The 12,321-nt window shown below is 52.0% G+C and overlaps 1 protein-coding gene across 1 annotated transcript in view; it reads right to left on the reverse strand.

Moving 5' to 3' along the window:
* Positions 1-12,321, reverse strand: part of GRM4 (glutamate metabotropic receptor 4) — a 152,925-nt gene that overhangs the window by 1,548 nt on the left and 139,056 nt on the right. The window lies entirely within an intron of this gene.

A 12,321-nucleotide genomic window follows, 5' to 3' on the forward strand; every position in this document is an offset into this window, starting at 1 on the left:
CTTAGCTCTTCAAATTCTACAAAGTTCCATCAATACAGGGGCACCTGGGTGGCTCAGTCGGTTAAACGTCTGACTCCTGATTTCCACTCAGGTCATGATCTCATGGTTCACGCGTTCAAGCCCCAAGTCAGCCTCTGTACTGACAGCCTGCTTGGGATTCTCTCTCCCCACCCCCTCTGCTCCTCCCCTGCTCACACACCCTCTTTCAAAATAAACAAGCCAACTTAAAACAACATTCTCCATCAATACATGTGAGCCTCCCAGGTAGCCCTCAAGACAGCAACAGACCTCCTCGTCCCTATGCTCAAAAGACCTCAAAGGATTGAAGGGTGCCCGGATCTCATGCCCAGGCCCGCTAGGGTCCTCCTGGACATCAGAGCTGCCTGGACATCAGGTCGGCTGGAGGACAGCCCCGTGCTCTGGCAGCAGCCGTGCCCAGCCTGGCCCCGAGTGCCCGGTGACCACACGGCCCCAGTCCCTCTCCCAGAAATGCTTCCCCTGTGGGACAGGTCCAGCTCTGGTTGAGCTGTGACCTCCCCTCTCTGGACAGCGGGGTGCTGGCGGGGTGCAGCCTCACTGACCGCATTTCCCTCTGGCCGGCCAGTGCTGAGCCCTCCGAGCTGTCGCCGAGGCGGCCCAGACCCAGCATGCCAATCACCTCCGTGAGGTGCCTAGCCGGCTGACAGAATCAGTTAACACACAGACGCCTCTCCGCTGTTTGCTGAGCCCCCGGAGGCCCCGTGCTCATTTTCTCCCCCCACCAGCATCGCAGAAAAGTAAATACCTACCCGGAGACGCTTCAGTGGGTAAACAACCTAGAGTTTGCTCTCCAAATTGCCACCTGCCCCCACCTCCAAAGGCTGCCCTGAGGGCTGACAGGTTTCTCTGTAATTCATTGCCCTGGATTCCCCTGTCACCCACTGCCCACCCCCACCCGGCACCGCATGCTGTCACGGCAGGAGGGGCGGCGGGGAGGGCTCTGCGGTGGTAGGGCCTCCCTGAAGGGGCCGGTTGCTGCAGGAGCTCCCTGGAGGGCTAGAGACAGAACTGGGACATCGCCAAGCTCAGAAGGAGTGGGCAGGTCTGAGGGGTGCAGAGTGGAGAGGACAGATGGGACCTGCAGCCATCCAGGACCAAGGACCCTCCGCCAAGCAGTGGCTCACACAGGAGCCGCCCCCCGATGTCGTAGCTCGCTGGATCTCTGTCTTTCTCTCGTGGTGTGCCACCCAGGGTCACGTCCCCAAGGCTGCCCAGGTCCCTCTGCCCTGCTCTAAAACTCCCCCCAGCCCCTTGTCATCCTGGCGTCTTCAGATCTCTGTCCCTTCCCACCCTCATGTCCACACCCCTCCCTGTTCTTACCTCCTCATCCCATCCCGCCCTAAGGAGCCCCTGTGACCCCCCCTTTCCCCACCCTTGGGTCCCCCTGAGGTGTGTCAGTCAACAGAAGCCCCGGCAACTCAGGTCACCATGACAGCACTGAGTAAGGTCACAGAGGGCCAGGCCGGGAGGGGTCCCTGCCCTAGAGAGCCTAGGAGACAGACAGGAGGTCGCACGTATCATGTCTCTGCGTCCCACGCACCCCCCTTTCCCACTTTACAGGTTCAGAAACCAGGTGGGTGAGGCTAAGGGCCTTGCCCAGGGTGACACAGCCGGCAAGGGACTGAGCTGGACCAGACTCCAGGCCTTGTCCTCGACTTTGGAAAGCATATAGCCGTCGAGCCGCAGGGCACTTTGGCCTGAAATCCAACCCTTGGAAGTGTCTGTTAACACCTCGGACGGACGCTCAGTTTCTTCATCTGCAAAATGGAAGCAAACAAGTTCCTGCCTCAGGAAACATCAGGCGAACATCTGTCACCTGCTAGGCATTTAGAAAACAGTAGGGCTAATTACTATTGCTACTGCCGGGGTCTATCATTGCTGCTGGTCTAATGAAAGTCCCGAATCCAAGAGTGACTTTTTTTCAAGTTTATTTTGAGAGAGAGAGAGTGTGTGAATGTGTGCACGAGTGGGGGAGGGGCAGAGAGAGCGAGGAAGAGAGAGAATCCCAAGCAGGCTCCGTGCTGTCAGCTGTCAGCACGGAGCCCGACGCAGGGCTCAAACCCACAAACCATGAGATCACAGCCTGAGCTGATACCAAGAGTCAGATTCTTAACCGGCAGAGCCACCCAGGCAGCCCCAAAGGGTGACTTTTAAGGGATAGTTGTGGCAGATAAACATTCCCCCTGGGATGACACCTCCCTCCCCAGGATGCCCCGTTGGGGGAGAGGAGGGTGTAGAACGGTGACGGCTGGGACCAGGAGCTGAAGGCTGAGAGGGCAGCGGGCACAGAATCTGACAGCTGCGAGTGAAGACGGCCTAAGAAGATTAAGATTTGCTGTGTGAACATCGCCGGATGTCAGCAAGAGGGCGGGAGCCTGGCTGATAACCTGCTGCAGGACCCGATAAGGAGAATTCACCCCCAATCCCCAGGCCCCGGGGGGAGGGCCCTGGGGGCTGAGAGGTTGTCTGGGAACCCATATGGCAATTTGGAGCCAGCCTTCGAGCAAAGGTGGGGAGCTGGCCCAGGCCTGAGATGGTTGGTGCTGGGAGCGCCCCCTACATTTGGAAGGTTTTGCTGCAGGCAGGAGGGGCCCTTGCCCAGGGTGCAGGCAGGTGTCAGAGGGTTCACCACGGTGTGGGCCAGGGGGGTACCTACAGCTCCTGGAAAGCACAGCATCCCGTGGCCACCTCAAGTGTGAGGCCCAACGTCCAGGCTTTGTTTTCTGTGTAAACTGAACAGGTCCCTGTGAACTGTGGCTCTTCTTCTAATACCGAATGTTGGGAGAATAAAAGCTGGGTCACAAATCTGTGATATTGGCTGGCTCCAGTTTTTACGTGCGGAGAAACACATTTCTATCTTGTTTAAGCCGCTGTTAATTCGGGTCTCTGCTGTGTGACACCAATCCACAGTTATAACTAATAGACCAGCTACGGCTTGACTACTGCTCTCCTGGGGCGGGAAGGGCAGACAACCATCTCTACAGCAGAGGCCCTTTTTATATTTGTTTGATGTTTACTCTCATGTTAAAATAATTTAATTTTTTCAATAGGTAAAACGTGCACATAATACAACATTTAAAAAGCGCAGAAGTTTGTCATTAGCTTAGATTTGACTAGGAGCTCCCGGGTGGCTCAGTTGGTTGAGCGTCCAACTTCAGCTCAGGTCATGATCTCGCAGCTCGTGAGTTCGAGGCCTGCATCGGGCTCTGTGCTGGCAGCGCAGAGCCCAGAGCCTGCTTCAGATTCTATGTCTCCCTCTCTCCCTGCCCCAACCCACTCGCATTCTGTCTCTGTCTCTCTCAAAAGTAAATAAACATTTTTTTAAAAAATTGAAAAAAAGAATCGATTTGACCGTAACAGAGGCTGTCATTTGACAGGGGCTGAAATCAGGTGGGTCCCCTTTTCCATGGCCCAACATGGCGGCCATGAGAGCTGTGTCCCAGGCAACAGGAAGGAGGCAGGAGAGACGAAGAAAGGGGCCAAGGATACACCAGCTGTCTTTTAAGGATGGTTTTCATTTTTTTATTTTTTAAAGTTCATTTCTTTATTTTGAGAGAGAGGGCATGCACCAGCAGGGGAAGGGCAGAGAGAGAGGGAGAAACAGAGAATCCCAAGCAGGCTCCACACTGTCAGCCCAGAGCCCGATGCGGGGCTTGAACTCATGAACCATGAGATCATGACCAAGAGTCAGACGCTTACCCGACTTAGCCACCCAGGCGCCCCTTAAGGATGGCTTTTAGAAGCAGCCACATGATGCTTCTACTTATACTCCAGAGGTAAGAACTTAATCACATAACCGCACCAAGCCATGAGGAAGACTGGGGAATGTAGTCCTCTCTGCGTAGCCACGTGCTCAAGGGGAGAATGGACATTGGTGAACATCAATCACGCAAAAGTTATACAATGAACAGCTTTGCAGAGATCCTCCGGGAGGGGGCATAAGGCCACTTTCCGGGGTGATGTCATGTTCTATATCTTGGCGGAAGTTGGATTACACAGGGATAATCCTTTTTCAGAGCTGTAGGAATGCTTCTCCACTTAAGATTTGTGCATTTCACTTTATGTAAATATCGTCTCCAGACATCCCCACACAAACATAAAAAAAAAAAAAACCCTATAAACAAACATGGAACTCTAGTTAATGATGCACATCCCGCAGTGTTTAGGGGTGAAGTATACTGATGCTTGCAACCAATTTGAAATGCCTCAAAAAATAAGATGGATGGAGGGATGTGGGATAAAGTAAACCTAGTGAAACGCTGATTATAGAGTTTAGGTGGTGGATAGACGGGTGTCCTCTATTCGACTCTTTCAACCTTGCTGCATGCTTAAAAATTATCGTGATAAAATATTTGTAAAAAAAAAAAAAAAAGGTCCCCCTTGTCCCCCTCCCGTCCTCAAGCCACCAGATCCTTCTATCAGCTTCTCCTACCTCTCGTGAGCCTAGACAGAGGCAAACATACTGTCTACACAGCAGTCTGTGCTGTCTACACAGCCTGGTGTATGTGCCGTCTGCATCTTGATGGAAAGAAACCCCTGATTCAAAACCCTCCTGGGAGCCACTGTCCCCTGAGCTGGCCCAGGCAATCAAAATGGGTGGCCCCTCTAGAGACTTCCCCTCATCACCTCAAATCCCCATGGCTTCCCAGGAGCCCACCAGCCCTTGCCCCGCCCCCCACCTCCTCCCATGAGTCCTAATCCTCTCCCTCCCCCAGGCTCCCTCCTGGGCTACCACCACCTCCCTCTCCTTAGAGCCTTCCCATCACCTCAGGGCCTTGCGAAATCCAGATGATTCCTTCCCAGTACCTCTGTAACCCCTCTTGTACCCTTCCCCCACCCCATACTTCAGGATGAATGGGGCCGGAAGTTACCCTCCTTTGCTCTCCTTGGTCTCTTGGTCCCAGTCCTTCTTTCAGGCTCTCAGCCCCTGGGCTTCCTTGCCCCGCTTTCTAGTCAGCCATCTTGGTGACCCATTGCACAGAGGAGAGGCTCTGACTGGGGCTCTGAGGGGGTCCTCAGCAAGGTGCCACCTTGGTGAGGTCTTGAAAGGTGACCAGGGTTTTGACAGATGGAGAACGGAAACAGCATTCCAGGCTGAGTGGATGGCACAAGGAGAGGCCAGAAGTGGGGGGAGAGCAGGCTCAGTCAGGGAACAGAGATGGGGCCAGCACTGGTGTGGTGATGCCTGCAGGATGGGGACAGAGAAACAGAGGGACAGGAGGCCCCAGAAGGAGGGAGCCCAGGGCCTTGAGGCCATGCAAAGGAATGGGAGCTTGTTCATGCAGGCAGTTCATGGGAGAGGGTGTCTACCCCATCAGAAGTTGAAGAGGACAGAGGTGCCTGCGTGGCTCAGTCGGTTAAGCATCTGGCTTCAGCTCAGGTCATGATCTCATGGTTCATGAGTTCGAGCCCTGCGTCTGGCTCTGTGCTGACAGCTCAAAGCCTGGAGGCTGCTTCAGATTCTGTGTCTCCCTCTCTCTCTGCCCCCTCCCCGCTTATGCTCTGTCCCTCTCTGTCTCTCAATAATAAGTAATCATCTTGAAAAGAAGAAGAAGAAGTTGAAGAGGACAGAGCCATCCCAGGGACCCAGGGACCCAGGCCCCCGGGAGCAGTGGAACCAGGGCTGGAAGGAAAAGACACTTACTTTTGAATGGCATTGCAAAATTCCCCTCCGTGGGGTTGTGCCAACCTCAGGCTGCTCCAGTGAGGTTTGAGAGGCCTGCTTTGTGCATGGAGTTTCTGCACAAGGTACTCAAGCCCGGGGCCTGGAGACCCAACCAGGTATTGATTTTCCCCAGCAGGTTTGTAGAGAAGCCTCTGCTCCAAAGTGCCAGCCCCCCTGCCTCCCTCTCCCTTCCCCTCCTCCTCCTCCTGCCCCATGCAGCTTCCCCCGCCTGCCCTCACCAGGCTCCCAGCCCCAGCCTCTGCACTTAGCTTAGGGGAGCCCCTCCTCCGGGAAGCCCTACCTGAACCCCACCCAGGGAGTGAGAGCTCTTCTCTGTGTGCTGCTCTGTGTGGGCTTTGCTCGCCCCCCTCCCCGCCCCCCCATCTCTGTGTGTTGCAGCTCTTAGTTTAAGGTGAGGCCCCATTCACTGTAAACGATTTGGTGTGTGTGTGTGTGTGTGTGTGTGTGTGTGTGTGTGGCAAGTTGGGGGCAGCAGATCTTCTAGCTTTGAGGTGGCCATCTTTCCTATTAGGCCCTAAATCACTGATAGCTATTCAGCCATCACTGCAGGTTCACACCCTGCTGGTAAAATGATCTGTATCTAGGCTTCCTTGAAAAGAGGACACAGACGTCACAAGCAGGGTGTAAAAATTTGGGTGGGACAAGTGATTGGAGTTCGGTTTCTTGCCAGATTTGGGGGGGTGGGCAGTGGATGTATCAGGGGCAAATCCAAGAACTCACAGCCTACAGATATGATTGATCTAGAGAGACCGATGGCATGTTACTACTCAGCACTTCCTTATCATAGGAGAGGCGAAGACACAGGGCACATTGTGAAAGATGAGATAGAGGGACAGCCCAGGGAAGTCAGAGCTCAGCACTGAGCTTCTGGGCTTGTTTGTTACTGCAGCATAACTTGGCCTATCCTGACAGCTACAGACACCCTCTGGTCATATAGGAGAGCAGCCTCCATCTCCCCTTTATATAGACAAGGTGAGGTGGTCACAGAGACACAGGGCAGCAGTTCAGCCTCACAGCATTCACTGATCAATCATTCAGTGGGTATTTATCGAACACGTACTGTGTCAGGCATGTTCTAGGCACTGAGAATACTAAGTAATGAACAAGGGTTGAAAGTCCCTGCCCTCATGGAACTTACAGTCCGGTGGGGAAGAGACAGGCAATAAATAAAAAAGCAACAGATACATAGAATGTTTTTATAGCACTTATGAAGAAAGAAAAAGCAAAACCAGAAGATAGAGGCCTGGAGAGTGTGTGCTATTTTAGAAGGGCGTGGTCAGGGGTGCCTTTCCGAGGAATGGCACGTGAACAGAGACCAGAAGGAAGTAAAAGAGTGAACCATGCAGCCATCTGGGGAGAGAGAGGTCCAGGCAGCAGTGCTAGCAGGTGCAAAGGTCCTGAGGTAGGAGTCTACTTAGAACTCGGTATGCATCCTGGATGCTGACGCTGGGACCAAGACCTAGGTCTCTCTCGCTCTCACTCTCCAGCAGCTCAGAAGGACAATATCAGACCAGGTTCAAGAGGAGCAAGTCAGGCAGGCTGCCTCGGGGCCTCCTCCCTTTGAGGGCCCCCAAACCGCAGCCCTGGCTGCTCCCTAGATAATGGGTGGCCACATAAACTGCTTCGTGCCAAGAATCCAGAACATGCCTTATTTGCAAATGTCATAATGCCTGACTACCTATAACAACTCTCCCCAACCTGGGTGCCATGGGCCAGGAACCAGACAGGGAGAAGTCCTGTTCTTGCCCACCCTCGGGCAGCCTCTTTAGTGTCCAGGTGTGGGCGGAAGAAGGAAACCTTGCGGGTAGATGCCCCACCCCACCCCTAGGAGCAAGCAGCTAATGAGAGCCTTGCTGAGGGCTCGGAGCTGGGGACCGTAGGCTCAGTGGAGGGTTACCAGGGGTGAAGCCCCAGGTGGTTCTAAAATGAGGCCACTCTGAGGCCAGCTGCCCGGGGAAGGTGTTTCCCACTCAGGCCACCAGGGCGAGAGATGAACCATGACGTTATGGGGCCAGGCTGCCCGGGTCCGAGCCGCAGCTCTGTCCCTCACTATCTGCCCCCCTCGGGCAGCTACAGGTGCCTCTCTCCTGTAAACTGGGGGTGATAACAACAGGGTTAGTGCGGGGCTAAATGAGATCATACGTAGCCCAAGACACGTGCTACCAGAGTGTTTCTTAAGCAAAAAGGAAAACGCTTAGTAGAGTGTATTTTAAAATCGCCCTCTTCCATGGAATTGTATTGAAGATGTTCAGGAGAAAAAGGGTTTGCCCCCTTTAAGAATAATCTGGGGAGAAACTGCTTCTGTCAGCACGAAGTCGGTGATTAGGAACCAAAGCAAGAGTTGCGGAGGGTTTAATTAGTTCCTTTAACATTAGAGTCAAGCCCTCAGGTCCGCACAGGTGGGAGCGGCGGCCAGCCTGGGGAGAGCCAGCACGCCCTGGGTGGGGGCACCAGCTGGCAGTGAGCGGCCACCCCAGCCGCAGCCAGCGGGCCGAGCTGAGTTGGCAGAGCCCGGTGCCTGTGGTCCAGAATCTCCACCTGTAGGCTTCGGACCCTCAACAGCCAAGGAGGCCCGAGGTGAAGCGGACTGCGGGTGCCGGGCCCGGAAGCTGGGTGATGGGATAAAACACACGTGTGTTGAGAGAATGAAAAGTCTGGTGATGACAAGAGGAGTAAGTCACACGCCACCGGGGCCAGGCCTCCGTTACCTGTTCAAACTCTCTGGACAGATGTCATCTTATTTTTCCAGCTCTTTGACTACTAAGGCACTTTCCGTGTGTCCTTGAAAGGAAAAAAGCATGACTGGAGGAGGGGGGCGTGAGCTGGTCCTTTTCAGCTTTGGGTCCACACTGGCGGTATCAGTCTTCCTTTGAGGCCAAAAGAAGCGCCCATATGATTTATTGAGTATCTACTAAGTGCCCTGCACTGTGCGTTCTTCAGTCCTCACAACCGCTATGCCACACGGAGGCCACAATCCCATTTCCATGCCACAGACAGGAAAGCACTTTAAATGAGTCCTCTGCAAAATTGCCAAGCTCAGAGAGCTCCCACAGAGCAGATTTTCCTCCAGAGGGGTGCTCGGCGATCAGGACTGTGGCTGGGGTCCTGGCCGCCCCCTTCCCTCCTTAGATCTCTCCCTCTCTCAGGGCCCCATTCCCGGGTGTCCCCCTGAAGGGCTGCAGCCAGATACTGAACTCCCCCCAGCAACAGCAGTTACTGCGGCGGAAGTTAGTTCCCACCAAGTGCCAGAATACAGTAGGGTTTTAAAAAGAAGCCCGGATGCCAGGAGAAATTAAGGAAGACATTCGTGGATGGAGCGATACACCATGCTCCTGGACTGGGAGACTCCATTACAGGTAGTACCGATCCTCCCCAAAAGGATCTGTAGATTCAGCAGGAGCCCAGTCAAAGGCCCAGCAGGTGTCTGTGGAAATCAACAAGCCTACTGCAAAAGGCATATGACAATGTAAAAGATCTAAAATGACCGAGACAGTCATGAAGAAGAAAGAACAAAGATGGACAGCTTAAGCTACCTGATTTTAAAACTTTCTGTAAAGCTATGGCGATTAAGACACTGTGATATCCGGGGCGCCTGGGTGGCTCAGTCGCTTAAGCGTCCGACTTCGGCTCAGGTCATGATCACACGGCTTGTGAGTTCGAGCCCCACGTCGGGTTCTGTGCTGACAGAGCAGAGCCTGGAGCCTGTTTCAGATTCTGTGTCTCCCTCTCTCGTTGCGCCTCCCCTGCTCACGCTCTGTCTCTCTCAAAAATAAACATTAAGATACTGTGATATTGGCTTAAGGGTAGACAAATAGACTAATTTAATAGAATCCAAAAATAGACCCACACATACATACATGGTCAACTGATTTATGACAAGGGCACCGAAGGGGAGTAGAATACATGACCCCAAAATATGCCACTTCGGCACGCAGATGATAATGAGCTGGAGCAATCAAGACACCGCAGACTCAGGAAAAGCTTCCACCTCTCTCTTAACTACCTGAAAGAATTTCATAGGGGGCCTGGCTCAGACAGAGAGCTACGACCAGAGATAACTTTTATCTGAAGGACCTATCTATATGGCAGGGTAAACATCTAATTGCCAAACATCTTCTTTTCCTATTGCCCTTATTACCCTCCTTCCCTCTGAAGCCTCAGGCCCCAATCCCATTCCTCAGCTCAGGATGGCATATAAGCCTCAAATGCTCGACCTGTCCTTGGGTCTCAAATTTTTATAAGCCTCCTGCCTGTACAAGATTTAATTTGTTTTTTCTCTTGTTAATCTGTCCTATGTCAGTTTCGCGTTCGACCGTGAAGCAGCGAGGAGCTTGGAGGGAGCTTGATCTCGGGGTTCACCCCGCACCTGCACAGCCTCAAGAGGGAGCGCCACCTTCAGTCCTGTGCCCAGGAGTCTACCTGAGCCCCTCTGGGTCACTCTAGTCCCAGCAAAGTCCTGGGCAAAGAGCAGGTTCAAAGTCAAGTAGAATTTAGATGCGTGACGGAGTCCCAGCCCAGCCAGAGCAGAAACCCCCAAGGTACTGCCCCTGAGAAATGACTCTGTCAACGAGGTGTCTGAGGGGCACTTAGCACAATGATGTACAGCGTGGCCTAATCACTGCTGTTGGGGGTCCGGGGGAGAGACCGAGGGCAGATAGACACCAGCACACGTAAACACCGCGTTACTACCTGTGGGCAGTGTCCTGAAGGGAAGGGTGGCGTGGTCTCCAGGGGCGTTACCAGAATCAGGACCCCCTCTCCCAGGAGGTGATGTTTAGGCTGGTCAGCCCCTCAGAGGCCTGGAACCTAGCACTGGCCTCCCTCACCTTCCAAATTTTCATAACCGGGCTGCTTCCTTTGTTCCTCTAGCTCTGGGCGTGGTAGCTACTCTGTGTCATTATTAACCCACAATACCTTTTTAATTGACCGTTCTTTACATTCTCTCTGTTGAAAAAAAAAAATTCTTTAGACTAGCTAAAGACTCTACAAGGGTAGAAAGAAAATTCTTCCTCCCCAATAACACCGTTGCAATTCAGTGGAGAGAGGACTGTCTTTTCAATAAGTGATAGACCAGTTGGATCAATTGGATCAACGGGGTTGCGGGGGAAGCTCGACTCCTACCTCATACTATAAGCAAAAATTAATTCTAAATGGATCATAGCTCTAAATGTGAACAGCAAAACAATAAAGCGTCTAGGCAAAAATATGAGCATACTTGCATGACCTTGGGATAGGCAAAGATTTCTTACACATAACACAAGAACACTAACTAGAAAAGAAACAATGGGTTTCATTGAAATTTGAAACATCTGTTCATCAAAAGACAACCATTAGGAGAGTGAAAAGGCAAGCAGCAGAGTGGAAGAAGCTACCTAGGCACACATATATCTGACAAAGAACTCACATCCCAGAATGTATCAAGAGTTCCTACAAATCAAAAAACAAAAAGACAACCCAATTAAAAATGGGCAAAAGACTTTACTAGATACTTCACAAACAAGCTATCCCAAATAGTAAACTACAACAAAATGTTCAACATCATGAATCACCAGGAAAATGTGAATTAAAACCAAAACGTGGGGCGCCTGGGTGGCTCAATCCATTAAGCATCTGACTCTGGCTCAGGTCATGATCTCACGGTTCACAAGTTCGAGCCCACGTTGGGCTCTGTGCGGACACCTTGGAGCCTGGAACCTGCTTCAGATTCTGTGTCTTCCTCTCTCTCTCTGCCCCTCCACTGCTTAAGCTCTCTTTCTCAAAGTAAATAAACATTAAAAAAATTTTTTTAAAAACACGCAAGGGGAGCCTGCGTGGCTCAGTCAATTGAGTATCCAACTCTTGATTTTGGCTCAGGTCGTGATTCTGGGGTCATGGGATCAACCCTGCATAGAGCTCTGCACTGAGTATGGAGCCTGCTTACGATTCCCTCTCTCTCCCTCTGACCCTCCCCCCCACTCACGCTCTCTCACTCTCTCTTTCTAAAGTAAAAAAAAATAAAAACAAAGACAAAACGAGATGCCACCATAACCCACCAGAACGGCTAAGATGAAGGGGAAAAAAAAAAAACCCAACACACCTGACAACACAAGCATTAGTGAGGCCGCGGAACAACCGGAACACTTACACTTCCCAGTACACCGCTGGGAAGAATGGAAATCAGTACAGCCACTTTGGAAAACCATTTGGCCCCATCTCCTAAACCTAAGCATGTATCAAACCTAAGACCCAACAGTTCCATTCTGAAGCATTTACTGGAGAAAAATAAAAACATGTCTCCCAAAAGACACCTGCAAGAATGTTCATGGCAGCTTTATCCAGAACGACCCAAATCTGGAAAGAACTTACATGGGCATCCAAGAGCGGAAGAATAAACAGTTGTGGTATAACCATTTGATGGAGTACTACTTGGCAATGAAAAGGAACAAACTCCTGTCTATGACAACACGGATGGAGCTCTCAGATATCGTACGGCTGAAATAACGCAGACACAAGAGTACATCTACTGTACGATTCCATTCATTTGAAGTTCAAAGCCAAACAAAACCAATCTAGGGTAACAGAATAACAGAGTTAGTTATTGGCTAGGAGGACACGTG

Source organism: Felis catus, chromosome B2 (genome assembly GCF_018350175.1).
Source record: "Felis catus isolate Fca126 chromosome B2, F.catus_Fca126_mat1.0, whole genome shotgun sequence".
NCBI lineage: Eukaryota > Metazoa > Chordata > Mammalia > Carnivora > Felidae > Felis > Felis catus.